The sequence below is a fragment of the Micropterus dolomieu genome, linkage group LG22, assembly GCF_021292245.1.
Source record: "Micropterus dolomieu isolate WLL.071019.BEF.003 ecotype Adirondacks linkage group LG22, ASM2129224v1, whole genome shotgun sequence".
NCBI lineage: Eukaryota > Metazoa > Chordata > Actinopteri > Centrarchiformes > Centrarchidae > Micropterus > Micropterus dolomieu.
This window is the reverse complement of record NC_060171.1, coordinates 8,529,408-8,552,177: the sequence shown is the minus strand read 5'-3', so window position 1 is coordinate 8,552,177 and position 22,770 is coordinate 8,529,408. Positions and strand designations below refer to the sequence as shown.

Below are 22,770 nucleotides of genomic sequence, written 5' to 3'. Positions count from 1 at the left end.
TCAGTGAGAGCCTTGAAGATGGAACGTGGCTGGGTCTTCCAGCATGACAATGATCCCAAACACACTGCTCGGGCAACGAAGGAGTGGCTCTGTAAAAAGCATTTCAAGGTCCTGGAGTGGCCTAGCCAGTCTCCAGACCTCAACCCCATAGAAAACTTTGAGGGAGTTGAAAGTCCGTGTTGCCCAGCGACCGTCCCAAAACATCACTGCTCTAGAGGGGATCTGCATGGAGGAATGGGCCAAAATACCAGCTACAGTGTGTGCACACCTGGTGAAGACTTACAGGAAACGTTTGACCTCTGTAATTGCCAGCAAAGGTTATGTTACAAAGTACTGAGTTGAACTTTTGTTATTGACCAAATGCTTATTTTCTACCATAATTTACAAATAAATTCTTTAAAAATCCTACAATGTGATTTCCTGGAGTGTGGTGTTTTTTTTTTTTTTTTATTTTTTTTTTCTTGTTTTTTTTTTTTTCTCATTTTGTCTCATAGTTGAAGTGTACCTATGATGAAAATTACAGACCTCATCTTTCTAAGTAGGAGAACTTGCACAATCTGTGGCTGATTAAATACTTTTTGGCGTGTGTGTGTGTATTTATTATATAAAAAGTGAAAGTTGATTAAATTATTAAAACCTAAATTTTTCACTCTTGTATTTATCTCCAAGTTTTTTTTAATTTTTTTTTTTTATCTCTTTCTTTTTCATATTCCTACAAAGCAGATTGTTTGGCTAGCTTAACTGAAAACACTGGGATGTCCTCAACCATTAGGCCTAGATGCATAATTCTGGTCTCCTTTAGGAGCTAAGGAATATAAATCAACTGTAAATTAACCTATTTATTTTTCTATTAAAAATAAAGAGTAAATGGAGATGCAATAAAGAAGAACTTATTTTCATCCTCGCCTGGTATAAATGTATATTTTAATAGCAAAACCATCATCCTGTAGATTATAATGCAACTGAATATCTGATAATACCCCTGGATTACAGCTGTAACTGTAAATTTGATGAAAAGAAACTAATACACAACAATTATTACAATTTTTTAAAAATATACCAGGCAAATATCCATGTTTTGGCCATATTTACTGTTTACATGTTCACTTTTATTGGCAGTTTTCTTCAAAGCACTTCTGTCCATACAACCATGTTCCAAATAACATAAAGCTTCCAAAACATTGAAATATTGATAAAAACTGTGAATTGATGGACATTTCTATGACCAAAACCACTCCCATGCTTTACAGGTCCACAACTTGAGAATAGAACATCCTTACAGGGCTGTGTGGGCTCCTTCTCTTTGTATTGAGCAGACGAATGGTTTGATATATCGGATGTCTGTGTAGCTCCTACGGGTCGGCCAGTAGACAACGATAAAGACAGTCTGTTCCAAAGCAACATTTATCTCCTTCATTTTGAGGAGAGAAACGAAACCTAACAGCTCAGGGATAGCGCAATACCAAGATGGCCATCTAGGAGATATTTTCACGCACAGAAAGAACACAGAAAAGCCAAAGAAAAACCGGCAAAAGTAAGTCAGTGGTTGTAACTGTTTATGTATTTTGGTACATTTGTTGTTATTATTATCCGGCTAATAGGTCAGTCAGTTTAGTGATTTGAGTGATATGAGTTACACAGCTGATCATAGCTGGAGCTGAGCTTTCTTTAGAGTGGTCGGACTGCGGTGAATGAGATGAAAGATATCTGGATGTCAATAACTGCAGCCATGTACAGTGATTACAGAGCGATTTATGTTGTGATATAAGTTCATTTAGATGCTTGGTGATTGATGTGTGTTTGGTATGGAAAAAAATGGTTTGACGTCCCCGAGTCCTAGCTTCACGGAGGTGTGTGGAATGCATTGGGTGACAAAATACTAGGTTCAGACATGGATTTCTCATTGCATTTCGCATGAAAATCAATCTTCCTATAAGGTGATTAAAGTTATGATCTTGTGTCAACAAGTTATTATGCATTTATTATTGTGCATTTAACGGTAACCAGCTAGGCTGTGCAGTAAACTTCCCGACGCTTTAAGAGACGTGCTAGTGACAGACGCAAGTGCCCATGGGTTTTAGACTTCTTGTTAGCCATCCACCTCCCATACCCGTTGGTTCGAGTCAGGACTGTGCAGTATAACCTCAGGCCGGTTACAAAAGATTTTTAAAAAATCACCTTTCAGGATTTTAAGGGCTCCGTAGCTTTCAAAGACAGCATGAAAGAAAAACAAATTTGGGAACCACTGGTGTATAGCCTAAATGCTGTGTGTGTGTGTGTTGGGTAGTGTTGAACATTATGTTGATTACTCAAGTCATGACTTTGAAGCAAGTGTTTTGTCTCTTTTTGTGAGTTTTCTTTTTCTTTGGTGCTGTAGGTTCATGCTAGGGTATGACCAGTGTTTAATGGGTCACTGACTTTATCCACTTGCTGTTTTGAATCCAGAAAAGTGTGTCCATGTGTCTAATTTCCCACATTACCAAGAAAATGTCAGGCAAATGGCAAAGACCATATGCCCTATTTTAAGTTGGTTTGGTTTTTGTTCTCGGTTTCGTGAGTCAAAAAGTCTTCCCATCGTCATCACTAGACAAAATTTGGAAGCTGTGATACAAAGCAAAATTTGTGAATTTTGAAATGACGGGATGCCCAAGGGATCATTGCCAGGAAGTGAAACAGGTATTAGACAGTGTGTCATGTTAGGTGGGTGTAAGATATTTTGGCTTGAGAATATTGCATAATAATTGATTCATCATTTTCATTGGACACCACGGCAGTCAAAGAACAGTTTCCGTCTTATAGTTTTAGTTGTAAAATGGCACAATGTATGGGCACCTACACCCATATGGCTCTTTGTTTAGTCAAAACCCAACCAATCCCATAACTGGCTCAGCCTTGTTTGTCTAGACAGACATGGATTTTGTTATAAAAAATAAAATGGTCATTAGCAGGTCTGTAGCCAGGATTTTAGAAATATTTAACTCATGGGGTGAACACAACACACTCACTGACACCAAAAACAAAGTCTTGGAACATTTTGTATTATTTGGATTGTATTTATTAAGTTTTAATTTGAATAGCTGCCAATAAAATCAATTAACTAACTCAAATAACTGTCTCAGAGCTTCTTCTCTATTTTCACTGTAATTGCTACCCGGTGACATTGTTATTTTTTGAAAATTACTAGGAAATTAACCACTGTTAAATAAAGTGTTACAGTTAGTTGAGAAATACTGAATCCTTTATTCATTCATTTTGGTAAATACGTTTTTGTTAAGAAGAAGTCCTCTCTCGTGTCTATCAATTATATATGAAGCTACCGCCAGCAGCCAGTTATCTTAGCTATAAAGACTGGAAAGTTTGTGGTTTTTAGACTACACTTTTAACGAGATATAATTTGTTCATTTGTAGGCTAAGTTTAAGAGGTGCTGGTAGGCAGATTTTGTTACCTTTGGACAGCGCAAGGCTTGCTCTTGTCTCCAGTCTTCATGCTAACCTAAGCTGCAAGCTGTATCTTCATATTTAGACTAACTCTTGGAAAGAATGTGAATAAGCCAACATGTCAAACTATTCCTTGAATTTGGCAGTATCTTTATTCTACATTAGATAATCGAACTCTAGCAATTTCTGCATATGGACTCATAATACAGTAAAAAATGCTGCTGAAATAGCAAAAGGCCCCTTTGTTGCTGCTTTCTCAGATTTTTATCCCATCTCAGTTTTCTGGTTGACAGAAGAGTCATGTCGGCCTCCTGGCTATGCTCTTCACCACTTCAGCCGTTCCAGTCTATTGTCTCCATCAGCCCACCCTCTGCCCTCAGCTACTGTCTCTGTTATTTTATGAGAAGCTCCTGTCATTTTGGACACTGATGCTGGCCTGAACACTGACGCTGGCCTGAATGTGCACGCCGAGGGCCCCTCGATGCGGAGTTGGATTCCAACTTTCAGGGCCAAAGGGAGGATTTCCTTTTCAAAATGTCTGGCTGGTAAATATGTCACCAAGCTGGAAACCGATCCCATGAAAAACAGGTGTGATGTTTTCAAACAGGAGAGTGTGCGATCTGTTTCTTCCCTCACACACACTTGGAGGTAAAGAGTGTCATTCTGCCAGCAGAGGTATTGTCTGTCAAGGGTAAGCAGCCCTGGAGCAGTTTATCTGCTGATCTGCTGCTAAATCTTCTCTAATTAGATTCACTGTGTGTGTTATTTCTATGCACCTCAAAAAGAGTTGAATTTCACTGAACACCCCCACGGTGATAACTAAAATGAAACGACACTGACCTTTCAACTGACAAATTCATTGTGACAAGGAGGTGTGTTGTGTAAGGGGAGGATTGACTCACAGAGAGCTTGTCATCAACACGTCTCAAAGAGGACAGAACCGTTTTACTCATTCTTATAATTAAGTCACAATTATATACTCCATCATTTCTACAAAATAAATGGATCAACTTCCATCACTTTTCTGCTCTATATACACCCACATACACATTTTTGTATAAATACATTGTTTGAATCCACCAATTTATAAGAAGAAAACTGATTTTACATACATTCTTTGACACTTGTTTTTAATGAAAACATTGTCTGCACCACTCAGCCAGGCTACCTGTTGCTGCTGAGATGGAACTACATTTTGCCAGCTAACTTGTTTTGTTTATATTTGTGAGGGTTGAAGATGTTACAGAACCGGTCATGAGCGATATTAAACCATCCTGGCATCCCACAGGAATGTTTGCACACAATTGAGTTTCAGTATAGAATTATAAGATGCAACATCTTCAGCTTAACATATTCAAAACCACAAGAAAACATTATTCACAACTGTGTATACATGTTACAAGTTGTGCACTGAACATCAAAAGAAAGAAAAGAACGTTTATCATGATAAAATGTTTTGGTTGTCATCTCTCCCAGGTTTTCACCAAGGGCTCAGTTAGTATGTGAGTATAGCTATTTCAGTCTTTGTGCATCATACATATAGATGACATTTTTGTACCTCATTAAACAAAACACTGCATGGTTCCCCTTGGAAGGTATTATGAAAAATTAAATATATATCTTTTTCTATAACATTGAGACCTATAGTGAATAGGAAAAAAGAAAGTGAAATATAGGTAAAAATGGAAATATTTTTGCTGCCCTTTGCCTAGCTGAGTGTGTATGTAGAATTGCTTCATAAGTAATGAATTTTAGAGGGAGAATTCATAGACATATCTCTGCACAAGTAACTGAATACCAAATGTTAGAGATAAAAATGCAACTGCCTGTAAACATTTCAAATAAAGATATTAAAGTGATTTTACATTCTGTTCCATCCATACATCTTTGTGTGTGTGTGTGTGTGTGTATTTATGTTGGGGAGGGATGTCCACATTTTTGGCCACACCCACACTCATGTCAGTCATGTGCTGAGTGACACTGCCTGTTATCAAAACCTCCATATTCATTCTGTGTGAAAAAGAACAACTGAATGAAATCCAAATTCAATTGCCAATTCCTCACTGGAAAACAATTTCTGTTGTTACACAGGAGGGTGAAACAAGAACCCACCCACCCACACTGCTATATAGCTTCCACCCTACTGCTCTACGTGGACGCGCAATGCGAGTGCACGCACGGTACGACTGGCAGCGGTTGTAGAAGAGAAGAAAAAAGGAGAGAGAGCAGAGCAGAGGAGCTGTGGGAGGAAGGAGACCTGACGGGAAGATTCAAAACAGAAGCTCTCAGGACTACGGCACAGAGAGAGAGAGAGAAAGGGGAAAGATAAAATCTGGATCTTATCTAATAGCAGATTTGGAGATTTGAGCAGCGGGATTCGTGGTGCGGGCTGTTACGCACGACAGCGTTTGCCTGCGGTAAAATCAGCCTGAGTTTTTGGACAGGAGACGCACGGCTTGTCTGCTCTTCCTCGTTAGAAAAGAGGGTTTATTGCGGGGAGGTTTACGGAGCAGCGGTCTGAAGACACACTGGAGGAGGTAAGCACCCCTTTCCCCCTTTTCAGTCAGTAAAACGGACCAACAGAGCTCGCAGCGGGGAATGTCAAACCTCCGTCTTGTGGGTTGCTCGCTGTCACTTTAACATCAGCTGCAGTCTCTCGTTCCCCCTTTAAATGTAATATCAGGCCACGTTACATGTATAATTATGAAAGAAACGGATCGACACGGTCAAACTACCCTCCAGCAGCCCTGTACGCACCCAGGGCTCCTGGCTCCCCTCCTCCTCCTCCTCCACCTCCACCTCACATCACCCTCTCCATCGCCGCCACCGCCGCCTCGGATAAATGTCACACTGTTTTCTTACATAATGCGTAAATGTGCAGTTGCAGATGTTGCCTGGTGTATGCTGGACGCTACATCTGGGCTGCAGTTTTGTGTCTGTGGAGTCTGACAGTGCAGCAGCAGCAGTAAAAGTGACGCACTGGTATAAATGAGATACTGGAGAGCTCGAGACATCCAGAGCAGTGCTGGCTGGGTTCATTGTCGCAGAGGAAGGTTGGAGCTCTGAATGGATCTGTGTTATGTTGGTGGCATAACGGCTGTAGGGCTTTGTTTTTTTCTACTATACCGTGTTGAGAGACGAACGGTTGTGAAATTTTGCGTCATGTGTGAGGCGTTTAAGGCTGCTTACATCACACTGCTGCTGCCGCCCGATGGGGCATGGCTGAGGTTTTTTACAGCTGGACACAAGGGTGTTCAGCTGCTGTGCACGTCTAGTTAAACACTGGCAGTGTTGCTGTGGATGGAGCCGAGTGTGTTGATGTAAAAGCTAATGTGTGATCTCCCGTTGATCACAACAAACAGTCACAGACAAACATGGAAGAAGGGATTGAAGCTTCTTTAATTCCAGTACCTCTTAAAACACATTATTGTCCTATATTTAAAATGAGCAACTTTACATTGTGATGCTTAGAGATGAAATGATGAGTCAAATAATAATTTGTAAGTTAAAAATGCCAAAAAATCACTGTTTTCAACTCTTCAAATGTATATTAAACTATATATCTTTGGGTTGGTCGGGCAAAGCAAGCAATTTGAAGATGTCACCTTGAGCATTTCTACTGTTTTATCACAGTTTGTTGACCAAAGAATGAATTCATTCCAGTCATTCTAAAAAATAATAAGCAGATTAACTGATAATGGCAGTAGTTGTTAGGTTTAGTTATACAGGACCTATAAAGTGAAGTCAATTTCTTTTAATAAATGTAGACTTAAAAACTGATGTGTTCCAGATTGCTTTACAAAATAAAGTGTTTTAATCTACTGGTTGTGAATGTGGAGAGAGAGTCTGGAATAGGACAAGTTAACAATGGCCTGGTACAAAGGCACATAATAAGATCATTAGAGCATAATGGTCTAAAGCAGTTCAGGTGGATTCACCTGTTTGGGATCCTTTATGTGGATGACTCAGTTCAGAGCTAAAAAGCAGCAACAAAGTAGGTTTGCTGCCCAGGTTTCAGCTGTAGCTGAAATTAGGATGAATTTAGTCCACTGACATGGTGAAACAGGCCTGCATGGCCAGGCAGACCAGCAATGCCCCCAAGGTCTCTGTCCACAAGCCCAAGAGCTTCAAGAGTGGACCCACCCTCCTCCTCCTCCTGCTCTGAAGTGGCTTGTGTTGAGCAACAGCACTGAGGAGCTGTGGCTGCATGCGATGAGTCTCATGTGGCAATTCTCATGAAATGCCACAGTGAATTACATAAAGTCATTACAGGTGCAGTATTTTGAAATGCCAGGACAGACGGGTGCGCTCTCCACGGCTGCTGGTTCAGTCTGAGGAGAATTCCCTTACTGCGTTGTCAACTTTGCTGACATTAACATTTCATTCAGGTTATTATGTAAGTAGCAAAGCCCTTGAGATCATGACTGAAAACATTGCTTTGACAGCTCCAGCTGCCCAGCCAATGTACTCGTGAAGAGAACACAGCTCGGAAGCAACTCGGAAATGTCTCGTTTTTAAAAAGCATGTCAGATGAAGAGGTCATGGCAGAAAAAGAGCAGCCACTGTGACCTTTTCTGTCTAGTCATAGTCAATAAAAACATCCCAACAGCAATCACATGCAAGGACATTCATTTCAATAATTCATAGAGAATGAAAGCCTCTAATCCCTTTTCTTTAGAGCTGTTTGAAGACACTACGAAGTATAGAGCTGGTGTTGCTGCTTTTTCAGCAACATAGAATCAGACCCACTCAGGTCCCATTTTCTATACATTTTGAGACAGCTCTGCTGTTAGATGTTCAATCATTATGAACTCTATCTATATATCCAGAAAAAGGAGAAACAATTCTCTATCCATGTCCCAGATGAATGGAGACTATCCCCTGAGATTCAAAGGGAGATGGACCTTTTAAAGGCTTAATGTGGTGTGGAAATGATTTGTGAATATACAAGCATTTCATATTTAAGAAGCGATATCCATTTCAAGCCAGATTTTATACCCTTTGCTATCAGAAATCATCAAAGTTGATTTACTTGATGAAGCACTGATGTGACTGAGCAGATCATCAGAGGTTCTTCTGTTAGGTGCTTCAACACCTAAAGTTGTTTACTTGATTTAGACCGAGATGAATTGTAGCCTTTTAACGATAAAGAGTTAAAAAGGTTATGGAAAAGAGGAGTTTTGTACCATAATATTGTAGAGGAATAGCTAAGGATAGCTAAGTCTCACTCACTTTTTTAATGAAAAACTCCCAAATAGCTCTGTTTTTAAATGTATTTTCACTTAATTAATCAGGTCAAATCTCTGCACTCACAGTGACGCCAATTGATCTGGTTACTAAGTGATATATATAGGCCACATAAACATCTTGACAGATGATGAATCAGCAAATGGATTTAATAGTAGTTTTGCCTTTGAGTTCATGCTAAAATCACATGTCTACTATGACAAAATCTTGTGGTTGGTTTGCTTTTTGTCGGGTGGTCTCAGTCCGGTTGTTTAGTCCGCACCAGAGTTTGAATCTCAGCTTTCATAGCAGCCTAAACAAAATGAGTTGGTTTGAACAGTTTCAGACATGTTATATGTGAACGCACCCTGAATTGAAATAGCCAGTCCTGTTACTTTTGTGTAGCACTAAATTATTTTCTAATTTATGTTGGAGTGAATGAAGCGCTACATTTGGTATGTACCACACCAGAGTCACGTGGAGGTAGTCAGGATGGATGGTGGGTGGACAAGCACAGTGTCCGGGGTTTACACCAAACACCACCAGACCACCATCTTTGCCTAACCTTAACCAAGTGCTGCCAGTGCCTAAACAATACCATAAAAAGTTTCATAATGTTGTAGTCATTAAGAGCGGACGTTGTATTGCAAGATCGGATATTCTGGCAGAATTAAATAGCCTGCGTTGTCAAAGACCTGCGACTTGATAGATATGTTAATTTCCTCATTATTTTTATAGAAAATATAATTCAATCTCCAATACGTTCCCTTCCAATCCTGTCTGCTGTTGCAAATTAGTTGAATTTAAAAAACATTTCTCGGAGACAGGTTTGTAATGGCAGTGGATGTTTGCATAAATGAGACGTGTTAAGCTTGTAATTGATTTATCGCTGACAGCCAATGTGGCTTAATTCAGTCTACCTCCTCTTTATTTTTTTAGTGATGGATTAACAACCTATATATGATATCATATCTGACCTTTTTCATACTAACTGTCACTTTTGACAGTTAGTATGAAAGTTAGTATTGACAGTTTTGACAAGTCACTTTTGTCACAGATTCATCATAACCTTAATGATAATCTACAAACTCTGATGATGACGTCTGTATGAGATCATCAGCAGATTTAGTGAGGGACTAAAGAGCCTGCTGAAAATCATTTCAATCCACAAGCCCACTGACCCACATTTCTGTTTTGTTCGACCTCTTGACTTGATGGCTTTAAGAAAAATAGTTTTGTTATGTGAAGTTGGTTGCCACTGGATCCCAGTGTCCTTGCTTAAGCAGTCAAATCGCGCTCAAACCTGCTGCTGCAATGCTCAAGGCTTCATGTAAGACAATACCAGGATGAGGTCAATGTTTCACACATCATGTCAGTGCGGCTATATGCATCTCTAACCAGGTGTATTTATAGCCTTCCACTGTGTGTGTGTGTGTGTGTGTGTGTGTGTGTGTGTGTGGCATCTTAAATAGCAATACAAAATATGAACAATAACGTCAGCCATAGCCTTTAACTTCATTGTAGCTGCAGTAGCTTGACATGACATCTTGTTTGATAAGTTTCCTCTATGAGTTAAGAAAAATAAACCCACAAATAACAACATTGCCTCAGAAATGCAAAGCATAACATTAGCAGCTTTCTGATGTTTCTTTTATGGATGTTGCTCATGTACTTTGGCCACATCTGGTCACATATTTCCACGTACTGTACTCTGAGATTTGACTTGTTCTTTAGTGTTCCTAACAAACACACACAAACTGCTGCTATTCGGTGCCGCCTGGTGACCTGCTGACCTCTGTGACACTCATGTGACGAGAAGACTGAAAGTGATTTGTCACAGTGTTAATGTTCTGGAGTCTTTATGTGTTCAAGTGAAGTCCATCATATTGACCACAGTCTGAATTAGACAAGGATAACCTCACATAGACATGTGTACTCCATTTAAAAGCCTTTATCAAGGTTAGTCAAGGTTAATTCATAAACATTTTTTGTTGTTGTTAGATTTTACATGTTCTTTAGAGAATACCACTCAAAGAAAATATGTCCAAAACAAAAAAAGACAGCCGGTAAGAAATCTTACCTCTCTCTTGTGCAGCTGTCCAACGATATAAAAATCACTTTCACTTTTTCCACATTCTCCTTCAAAGGAGCTGCTGCAGGATAATATGTGTCATTGGTGCAGATTGTTAGCATGATAGCAGAAGTCCTTTTGATTCGAACATGACTTGATTCTTAGCAGGGCGCTTCTGTTTGTTATTCTTTCAGCTGTTCAAAGCCGGGCCCTCAGTGAATTTCTGCATCCATTATCGCTCCTCACATCTCTTTGTATTATTCATTTAACCTCATTCTATGGCTGTCGCTACTTTAGGCATAAACACTGTGTAAAAAAAGTTTCTCATTGGACAAATAAATGTGTGTTTTTGACATGGAGAAGTGGAGCACTTTGGTGTTTCTTGCAACAGGCAGCAGCTGTCGAGGGCATGGATCAGTCCCCTGGCACTGCCCAGGGCAAAGAGCAGCCAGCAGCATCGTTATGTTCCACTTTGTCCTGCTTGGCTGATCAGAGATGGAGAGGCAGGAGGAGAGAGTTAGACACGGAACAAGGATGATTAACTGAAGCAGTGTAGGCATTAAAGGTACATTGTGTAGGATTTGGCCAGAATAGATGTCTACTGAAGTTAGCATGCAATCAGCTAGCTCCGTCCCACCCTGTGTTGTAATATCACTCATGCCTCGAGATGCAATAGTGAGTCACTGTAGCGTCCAGTCTGCCCTCAGTCCAACATGAGAGGATGATAAAGTAGAGCTGCCCCAAGGGCTTGTCAGTCACTGCTGCCCGCTTCCTTTCGGTGCTCATGTTAACCAATTGGGCTGCACTATTAATCTGCTATTAACAATTTGATTTCTCTGTCCCTGTCACCGTTGCTCTCCTGGAGTTTCAATTCCCACTATTCGCACTTATTCACATATTCGTCAATTGTGTCTCATATTTTTAATTGTGTCTAAAAAGAGTGACAGGAGAGAAGCCCCTCCCTGCAGAAGATCACACACATCGACGGCCCTTTTAACTTCTTTGTTGGAGAAGAAGCGACACCTGCTAATTCAGGAACAGAGGACCAGAATCGTTTAGAGAGTAACCTTGCTGATGGGGAGGAGGAGGTGAAATGCTGCCTCCTATTTATTTGGAGGACGTGGCCAGGAATTACACATTTGGTAGCCTCTGTTAGCTTCTTTATACAGGATGTTAAAGGAGAACTTGGCTTTATTCTAAATGTTGTAGTTTTGTTCATCATTTCTATCTATTATGGTTAACATGGTACTCATCAAAATAATTGCTGAGATGTTTAAAATAGCTTCCGGTGTTGCTGCACAGTTGTGACCCTGAGTCTGCATAAATTGGTGAATCACCCGACTCTTCACATCTATGAGCAGTGTCTTACTAAACAGGCCCTGAAGATCCAGCTCCAGCATTGTGAGCGACAACTTTTACCCTCTGACAGAAGATACTACTACCACTACTTACTTATTACTTATACTTAGATGTGTTGGTATTATAAAATTAAGGAGGTAAAGGGTGCAGCTGGTTTACTGTTTGTGCAGTGGGTCTGTATGGGTGGGTGCAGAACTGTCTGTATTTTGTCCCATTTTATTTTAATTGTCTTATGGAGTAATTTTTTTCCCGGATTTTATAAGATAGCAAACTTGTTAGCAAGGTGTTTCTTATTTACACATCTAGCATTTATGGAACAACATTGAAATTAATTTGAAGTTGTGTTTCTGGCTACTTGATGAAGTCAAATACAGTATTTACTCTGCTTCTTACTTTATTCATAATTTATTTCCACCAACTTCTGAGGGAAATATCTGTTTCCTAAGCAGCAAAATGTTTGACTATGCACGTAGTGTCCAGAGGTCAGAGTTAATCGAAACTGTAAAGTAGCTGGCCAGAAAACCAAAGTAACGATCTGAAAGATGCTAAAATACTCAGTAGAGCTGGGAGGAGCTGCATACTTGGGTGATAATTCTCTGTGGGTTCATCACTCGTGCAACCTATTTGACATACAAGTACTCATTTCATCTGTTGTTAATATAAAATCATGCAGCTTTAAAATATGTTTTCTATCTGGGAGCATGGCAACATCACTAAAAAGAAGTCCCACAGGGCAGGAAACAGGAGCGGTCAGACAATTTCTAAACAATCCAACAATTTAGCCAGATTATCTGAGATGATCTAAACCACTTTATTTGGATGTCATACTGAAAGTGAGTGCAGTGCTGAACCAGGTGTATGGGTCATCATTTTAGCATTCAACCATTGGTTTCAGTTCCAAATAAAATAAGATATCTAAGGGGTTTGTTTCAGCTGACCTATTTCTTTATGCGTCAAGACATTTTGTTCTGTAATGTTGCCATGTTCAGCAATTAACTTGCAGAGCCCAGTTTTATCATAACCGATAGGAAGGATGTCCAAAAGGACAAAAATAAGACTCAAATTATATGAAACCGGATTTTCCCTTTTAAATCTTTCTGTTTTATCTCCCTCTCCTTGTCAACTTCTATGTGGTTTAGTTTCCAGATAGCCCATCCACATGATCCACATGACCCCAGCCCAAGCATTAAGCCAGTAGTCATCTGCCCTGCTGAAGTGTCTTTGATCAGTTCCCCGAATCCCTAAAAGCCTCGAGGTCACATCGTTACAGCTGACTGATGTCTACAGACTGGGGCAAGCAAAGGATATTCCCCCACCAGCAATCAATAAAATATCACTAAAATATCATTAATTATTTTGTTTACCAACTTAGGAAGCGTTTTTTTAAATTCTGTTTAGAGCCGCCAGAGGCCAAACCAAGGCTGACGCAGCTGGACATTGGTTTGGGAAACCCACAGAAAACAATAGCAGGAGGCTCAGAGGATGTGATGCACAAATGTACTGAAAAATCTCAGATTTCAATTGAAGACGCTGTGAATCTCAAATTGGCTGTAATTTGTGTTGGCTAGGAAGTAGAAAACATGAGGGGAAATGGTCACAGACAAGCCCAAAAGCTTGCTTGTGCCTTCAACTTCAGTTTCGGTGAATTCAGGTGGTCAGTATTAGCACTCAGTCTGTGTTTTAGCTCTGCTGACGCTTGCATTGTTTGTCTCACTGTGTTGCCAGCAGATTGATGGAGGTGTTGCTCAGATTGACAGATCTAGGCTCAGCCAGCCACTCTCCCCCAAAGCCAGCCAGCCTGTGAAAAAATGCCTTAGAGGGTAAATCAGTACTCTCCCCCCTCTTCAATTAGCACCGTGTCATTTTGGGGTTCGGAGGCAGCCGATAATGTCACATCTCACTCGTGTCTGTGGTTCAGCTCTTAAACATTTTTGACAAGGTGCCTGCAGACTCAGGAGGCTGCATTATCCAGCGCTTGTGTCACTTCCCGAGAGCTGAATTACTCTCTTTAATAACTGCTTGTCTCATATTTGTGCCGTCTGTGCTGTCAGTTAGTTTGCGAGTAGCGTCTGGTTTCAGTCACCATGGACTGGCTGTGGGTTGGAAGTTGTAGCCAAAAGACGCCCTGCTGAAGAGTGCTGATAGCCGACACGCACACGAGAGGAATTTGAATACACGCACAATACGACAGGCAGGCAGGACAAGTGTGTGACCTACTGTCTGCCACTGCTTTGTTGCAATATGCTTTTGGCTGTGTGTGTGTGTTTGTGTGTGTGAGTATGAGTGTGTGAGTGAGAGAAAGAGAGAGAGACAGTAGTGGCCAGAGCCAGAACAAAGCAGTCTGCGACCAGAGGACTTGGGTGTGGCACTCAGTTTGATGAAGCACTAAATGAATACAGAACATTCCTGCTTTACTACATCGAGCATCAAAAACTGTCCCAGTACCAAAGCACTGAATGCTTTGTCAGGTCTTGTTGACATAGTCTTAGATCAGAAATGTCCTGATTTAAGTCATAATGTCAATTTTACACCACTTTATTTCAGCTGGAGCTGAAACAATGAGTTGATGAATCAATTAGTGCCGCTTTTCTCTGATTTATATTATACTGAACGTCTTCAGTTCTTTGAGTGTTGGTTCATCAAACGAGACATTTTAAAATGTCAGTTTGGGTTTTAGGAAAACATAATGGACATTTTTCACATTTTATTTTACATTGTATAGACCAATTGAGAATGGATTATTTTTAGATGAAATATAATGAACATAATCATCAGCTCCAGTCCTATTTTCAGTTCTTGTATAACTGGAGAAAAAAAAAACCCATATATATCAGAGTAATGTATCAAAAAAGTATTACTTTTGCATTTGTACCAAATGACACCTGTACCAAATGATACTCAGCCGTATTCATTTCGTAGCTTTCTGTCTTCCTTTTCCTTTTGTTCACATTCTCTAGCACGTCTTTCCCTCTTTCTTTCTTCCTCTTCCTCGCTCTGTTTTCCTGGCCCTAAAAGCTTAGTCACTCTGCCAAGGTTGTCTGAAAGTTGCTCTGTCCTGCAGTCTGTCCTACTTTGGTGTGCAACTCTAAACTGGGCTACCGCCACAATACGAATATAGCAGGTGGGGGCTGGTGGTTCAGAGTCATATGATGTGTAGATCGGATGCTGCAAGTTCATTCTTTGCAGTTATCTTCTCTTCTGTCTTAATTCTGTCGTATTAATGTTTTTGTTTCCTTCCTGTAAAGAAGATAATATTAATTCTGGTTAAGAAAGACACTGAACTTGGTCATAGTTTTCTCAGGACTAGATTGGCAGCTAACATGCCTAAAATGTAAATAACCCACTATTATCCCATCTTAGAAAATGTGTAGTGACAAATTTTGTCCCTCAGAGGAGGCATGAACATGTGATTATGCTGTTTGACATGGAGTCATATGGCACATCAAACAGTTGGCATCTTTCTTTAATCTCTGTTGGGCTCCATAAACACTCAGGATAACAATAAAGACACCACAGAAGCCATGTTTTCATCATAACTTTGTGTCTTCCTTCCTTTTGTATTTATCATTATATGTTTTAAGCTGTTTCCAGCCTCTCAAATAGCAGGATTTGTGGCTTTTCCCCCCCAGTTTTATGTCATTGTAAAAGTGAATATCTTTGGGACTGCTCAGACAAAATAAGTAATTTTGTTTTTTTTAAAACTAGTTTCTCAGATTTTATAGACTAAATAATGAATTAGTTAATAAGTCAGTTGCGGACAACGGGAATCTTGGCCATTCTTCCTCAGCTTAGGAACAACGGTTCCTAAGCTGATTTATGGCCGCATTGTTCTTTTTATTCTATTTGGATACTCGTTAGCTGATTTCTGTCTTGGGCTCCATAAATGTCTTTATATGTTGATAAAGCAATTTAGAGCTGAAACTATTGTTCAATCAAATGAAAATAAATTGCCCAAAAATTGATAATCGGTTAATCAGTTAGGACATTTAACAAGCTTTATGATTATAGCAATATGATCGAGCAAAACAAGCAATTTGAAGATGTAACCGTAGGCTCTCAGAAAGTGTGATGGACATTTTAGACTAAATTAATTAAGTAATTTGGATAATTATGAAATATTATCATCAGTTGTAGCCCTAAAGCAGCTTAGCAACAGGCAACATCCTTCTTTATACTCTATTAGGATCCTCATTAGCTCATTTCTGTCTTGTTGGACTACATAAACACTCAGCATAACAATAAAGAAGGTGCATCGTCTGTGTTATTCTAGATCCTGTTTCATCATCATTATACGTATGTTAATAAAGGTATCAGTAGGTGCTGTCAGCCCTCACACACTTGTTTTCTGCAGAGATTCAAATCTTGGCCATTCTTCCTCCTTTCTCTACTATAGATCATTCATTCATTCATTCATTCATTCACTGGCTGCATACGTCTTCAACCTTCCCTGACAGGCAGCAGTTGCTAGGAGCCAGACACACTCACTCGCTCTCACATGAGCAGCTTGTTGGTAACAATAAGGGTCACTGCTGATGAGCTTAAGAGACGGGATTTGCTGTATTTTCTTTTTAACTCAGAGGCAGCATCAGGTAAGAAATTTTCTCATATTTCTGTTATTCCAGTAAAACCTAATGAAAAGAGGCTTATATTTAGTCGGTTCAGGTGCTTTGTGCTTTACAGTTTTTCCTGAAGAAATGTGTCATTGTTTATTTATTTTTGAATGACAGCTGGCACTGTCAACAACATACAGAAAGATGAATCTACTGTAAAATTGAAAGATGCAATCTTAAAAATTTGGCATCAGTTGGTAGCTTGTAGCTCGAAAATACTGTGAAAATATTTTTTCCTGCGTGTAACAAGTCAAAACAATAACGCTGAAATGATTTGTCGATCCAAGAATTAATCAGCAAATATTATGACAATCGAGTCATTTCCTTTAAATATGAATATTTCTTGGCTTTCTTCGTCGTCTGATGGTAAATTTAATATATTTGTGTATTGTTTGTTGTGCAAAACAAGACATCTGAATATGACAACTTGGGCAGTTTTCACAATGTTTTTATTGATTTAACTGAGAACATGATTGGCAGATTAATTGATAATGAAAATAATTGTTAGTTGAAGCCCTAATTGAAACAAAGGTACAATTGCATGTATCTGAATGTAATGAAGACCATGATAACGAAGAAGTACAAGATATATAAACTAATGCAACATGGCAGAATAAAAACTAAAACCAAATAGCTTAAAAGAGCAGTGCAGGATGTTCAGTGGACATATAGATGAGGAATGAGGAGCTACTGTTGTTGTTTTTTGGTACTGTTTGTGTAACGGTCATCTTTACAGCTGTTGCGTTAATGTGAAGCACTCGGTTCCCCTCTGAGGCAGCAGACGTTCTTTGGAATAGCAAGGCGAGTGAAGCAGCAGCACTTCAGTCTCATCTGGAACAATGATGAAAGCTGCTCATGTAAAATGAGCCGCTCTCATTGGTCGTTGGCGAAACGAAGGGAGGCAGGCGATTGGCTCGTTGGTTCCAAGTGGCCGCGATGTGGTTGGCTGTTGTCACGGTGCTGAAGGGTCTCACCGGAGAGAGAGTGTGTTTGTGTGTGTAAATAGGGGTGAGGGTATATTGGTGACAGTGAAAAGAGACAGTGTGTGTGCGTGTTGTTGTTGTTGTGTGTTAAGCTTAGGTCAAGGTGAGCACAGTGGGATTTAATTTAGTCAGAGCAGGGTGTGAAAGCTGGCCCGCTGTGGCTACATGGGTGTGAATAAAGGGTCTTTGAGTCATGACACGCTCTATACACACACACACACACACACACACACACACACAGACACACACACACACACACACACACAGATATGACACTTTTATTGAGAAGAAATAACACAGTGTGTTATTGTCTGACAAATGGAAAGTTAAATCCATAAGCTCTAAAACACAACCCTGATTGTGTTTGTTTTTCACTACAAAGCAGATGGCTGCAACTAATTATTTTTTCATTATCAATTTATCTGTTATTTTTTGGGATTAATCGATTTAATAAATGAGTCTATAAAATATCATAAAAAATCCTGCTGACGTCCTCAAATGTCTTGTTTTGTTCAAGTAAACCAAAAATATTAAATTTACAAATATATAAAACAGAGAAAAGAAGCAAATGCTCTCATTAGCTAAACTGAAAACAGAAAATGTTTGGTGTTTTTGCTCAATAAATGTCTTTAACATCGACTATTATCAAATATTTCAGGGTAGTTGTATTAGATTGTATAATGAACATATGCATTATATTGTACAGATGTATCTGTAAACTTTCCTTCAGTCCACTTGAGCCATAGTAAGTTCCTTAACTGCTGGTTTGTGAGTGTGTGTGTGTGCTTGTATTAAATCTCATTAGTGCAAATATAGGCTTATAAAAATGAGGGTCAGCCCCCATCGTGGCCTTTAAAGCTCGTTTGTCTCCTGCATCACCTCCCCACTCCACACATAGACGAACAACCGCTCACACACACACCTAAGGACAATTTAGGGTCACCAATCAACCTAGTCCGCATGTCTTTGGACGGTGGGAGGAAGCCGGAGCACCCGGGCAGAACCCACGCAGACACGGGGAGAACATGCAAACTCCACACAGAAAGGCCGGGGAAACCGGGGTTTGAACCCACGACCTGGTCACAGAAGTCTTGAGGCAATATTTCTAGATATATTTTTCTTGTTGGCATGCTGTTGTTGAACGTAACATTTATTTTCATGAAAATCTACTGCATCCTTAATTCAGATCCTATACTCAGTACACAGTGTAGATGGAGAGCCCTGTGTTGATTACTGTAGGAAATTTAAATCTCCCACTTCTTCAGTCGATCTCCGCCTGACTGACAGTTGATTAGGTGGTCGAGACAGAGGATGGAGGCAGAGCAGCTGCCGCCAGAGAGAAAACAATCAGCGAGTTGCACACACTGGCCTGTAAGTGGATTTGGTGGCTGGAAGGAAGGCGGGAGGGAGGGAGGGGGAGGGGAGACGGCGTCTGTGCTACATGTCTAGATTGCCTTGTGGACTGTGTGTGTTTGTATGTGATTAGATGTGCCTTTTGTTTTCATGATGTGTGTGTGTGTGTTGCCAGTTCTGTGCAGAGATTTTTTTGCCAGCAATGTGTTGGTGGTGGTTGTGTTTGTGTTTGTGTGTGCAAGATGAAATGTTAATGATCCATTGGGGGAAACTGGGTCGTTCCACAAACAAGTCAGTGAGATACTGTGAAGAAATGAAGCATTTTAACAGATAAAATGTAACTTAGTCTGTAATTGGTAATAACAAATGTGTGTAAGTGACGATATTAACAGTAAAATACACTCAGTTGCCAGTTTATTAGGTACACCTAGCCAACACCAACGCGGTCTGCAATAAATCCAACCTTCAAGAAGGATATAAGGGTCAGGTTTTGTTGAAATTGTTGTTGACAGGTGTTGATTCAACTGTATGATTATTTTGAAGGCTGTTTTTGTTCTTAAGAATATCCTCATTGATAAACATGTTGACAAAACAATAACCCCCCCCAAATCGCAGAACGAATTGATCGAATCCTTCCGTTTCCCTTGGAATTAAGTCACATTGCTGATGCCAAAGACCCTTCAAATAAATTGGAATAGCCTGTGTGTGTATTTTTGTCTGTACCATGCCTCTTAATGACATACTGTTGAAGATGGATGTATGGAAGCATAGGAAATCTGTCTTGGTGGTTACACAGTTAAACCAATAATTTATTTTCTACCTTTTTTTTTAATGTGTTGTTGGAGTCAATTGATATGCTGAGTACACGAGTTAACTCTAGATCTGTTTGTAATACAGATTACATACAGAGTACATTTCATGAAAATTTACTACAACAGTGTATCACAAAGTAGAAACCTGATGGCAGCTTCTGTTGCTTCCACGTGTCTGTTGTTGATGTGAAGCTTCATCACATTTTCATCAGTACATGTTGCTGTAGCACATTATGACGTTCTGTGGCTGTATTTATCTTTGTTTTTAGTGTGTGTGTTTCTGTGTGTGTGTTGAACATGGTGAGAGTTTGTGGTCGATCTTTAAAGGAAGTGGAGAAAGAGCTCTGTCTCTGTCACTCAACTTTCGGTTTGTACACTCAGGTAATGATAACAGACAACTAGCAAATATCCAAGTTCAAACAGTCATTCACCACTTCTCTTGTCTTGCTCTCAATTCAGTATAGTAAAAACAGTAATGTGCTGTTGGAGTAGAATAGGAGTTGTGTTTCTCAGAAACCTGTAAAAAAAAACATTATGTTTTTCATGCATTTCTGGTCACCTTTACTTAATGTAGATTTTCAATTTTACCTTCCTGTCTGTTAACTTGTTTTTTATGTAGCTTGGGCCACATGACTAAAGTGTTTATGCCCTCATGGTAAAGCAGACTTCCTCTCCATTACGCGATCCTATCCGTTCTTCATTTATTGATGAGGATGTTATCGTCTTTCATGTTGCCAGAGCGGATTCCCACACACATCTCTTCTATTATTCATCTCTACATAGTTATGTGTGTGAAAATTCACAGAACAGAGCTGCTTGTGTCTGTGTATCTGGCGTAGAAGACAAGGATATGCATTGCCTTGATGATGATGATTATGATGCCTGAGTGTGTGTGTGTGTGTGTGTGTGTGTGTGTGTGTGTGTGTGTGTGTGTGACTATCTTCGTCTCTACCTTTTTGTTTAAACGTGCCCTGAGGCTTATTCTTGCAGGAGATGCATTTGGCCTGATGGCTGCATTCTTGGGACTAAATGGAGTGTACCTAATCCACGTCATTGATATCCCCCGACACCACCACCACACACACAAACACACACTCTTACAGAGCTCATGTCTTCCCTCAGGGTCCTCTGTGCAGGAAGCAGACTGGTAGCCAGCGCTACAGTCGTCCCTACAAAGCTTTGCTCTTTGAAATATCATCATTAATGTGAGGCGTCTAAATGTTAACGTCCTAATCAGAAATAGCTGTTGGCCATGAAGCCTTATTACTGCATGAAAAGTGTATTTGACCATCTCTGACATCATCCAGCATGATTTGGCAAGCAGCTGTGGAATCAGACACCACTTACTTTTTTTTTTTTTGTCCCTTTCCCTTCTCTCTCCCTCTTCTCTTTGGCCCATGCTGCCAATTTTTCTTTTCATTTTTTTTTTTTTTTTAAAGCTGACAGAAAACAGACATTTGGTCTGCAGGCGACATAAGGGTTTTAAAAACATCCTTTGAGCTGTTTGGAGGGTCAGTTTCAGTCTGGAATCTGAGTAGACAGCGTATATAGCTGTGAGTTTGCCACACAGTCTCTTGTTTCTGAGATATAATCCCAGATGATTCAGTTCCTCTGTATGATGGTCATATCTAATCTGTACAGGATTGGACTCGGAGGGCAGAGAGGGTGACTGAGCCAGGGCTGTTGCCATGGTAACCTCAGGACCAGGCGTAATCATTGCGCCCGGCATCTGGTTTCAGGAAAAGCAGGGTGAGATGTTTATGAAGGGTTTCTGTAGCTCAGTGACTGAGAATGTCCCCTCAGTGGAGGTGATTTAACAGCTGATTTGTGGGGCTGGGTATTTCTCAATACTAGTGCCGCTATGATACTTGCGTTTCGCTACCAATATCTGAACTTTTTGATACATTACTAACCGTTTTTATTCATTCAATATAAGAAGCCAATAGTTTGACATTTTGTGATAATTCGCTTTCTTGCCGAGAGTTCGAGGAGAATATCGATACTAGTTTCAAGTCTGTACGGTGAAAAATAAGCTGGAGCCAGCAGCAGGTTAGCTTAGCTTAGCATAAAGACTGGAAAACAGCTAGCCTGGCTCTGTCCAAAGGTTACACAATCTGCCTACCAGCACTTCCACTCACTAATTAATACTTTATTTTTTGTTTATTAAATCAGAAGTAAAAACAGTGGTTTTACTGCCGGACTATTTCTTGGCCGGGTACAGTGACTTCCTGAACCACCTTAAAACCTCTAAACTTTGTTCATATTTAACGGACAGATGTGAGACCAAAGTCTCAGCAAAATCTGTGTATTCCCCAAATGTCAAACTGTTCCATTCCAAACATTAAAGGAACTGCAAAAGATCTTGGCAAAGTGAATCAAAGAGTAAGTAAAGAAGAGGATGAATATGAGCAAGCATTTGATGCCAGAAGTTATAATTTTCCTTTTTTTTGGCGCAAAAAAATTTATAATTTGGTGGCAAAATAGTTTTGACATTAGACATCCAGGCCTGCCACAAGAATAGTTCTTTTGTTTTCAGAAGACATCCTTTTTGAGAATATTGTGTATTTAAATGTCTGAAACTCCACTAATCCAAAAATGTAGCTGGCCAATCGTTTGTCTTCATCCATAGTGTAAGAGTTTATTTCTGTGCATGAGGTTGTTTGAGAATTGTGTGTGTAACTGTAACTAGTGCTGCTGATCATGTTGAGGTAAGACCTTGATTTATGACTCTATTTGGATTTATCTCTGCCAGAGCCTTTTGTGTTCCCCTCTTAGCCTCCAGGGTCAGAACAGAGCACCATCTCTGCAGCCGTCTCTTTTAGCACACCACCTATTTTTCAGTGATAGGACGCAGTGGAGCATTCAGTGCCAGAGGTCTTCACTTAATAACACAATCACTTGGCCACAAAGGGAAGATG

At 39.9% G+C, this 22,770-nt stretch overlaps 1 protein-coding gene across 3 annotated transcripts in view; it reads left to right on the top strand.

The window, feature by feature from the left end:
• Nucleotides 1-5,705: 5,705 nt before the first annotated feature.
• Nucleotides 5,706-22,770, top strand: part of LOC123961384 (unconventional myosin-IXAa-like) — a 153,894-nt gene continuing 136,829 nt past the window's right edge. For all 3 annotated transcript variants that reach the window (XM_046036730.1, XM_046036728.1, XM_046036729.1), the window contains exon 1: nt 5,706-5,975. The gene's annotated coding sequence lies outside the window, so the exon portion shown is untranslated. The remainder of the gene's footprint in view (nt 5,976-22,770) is intronic.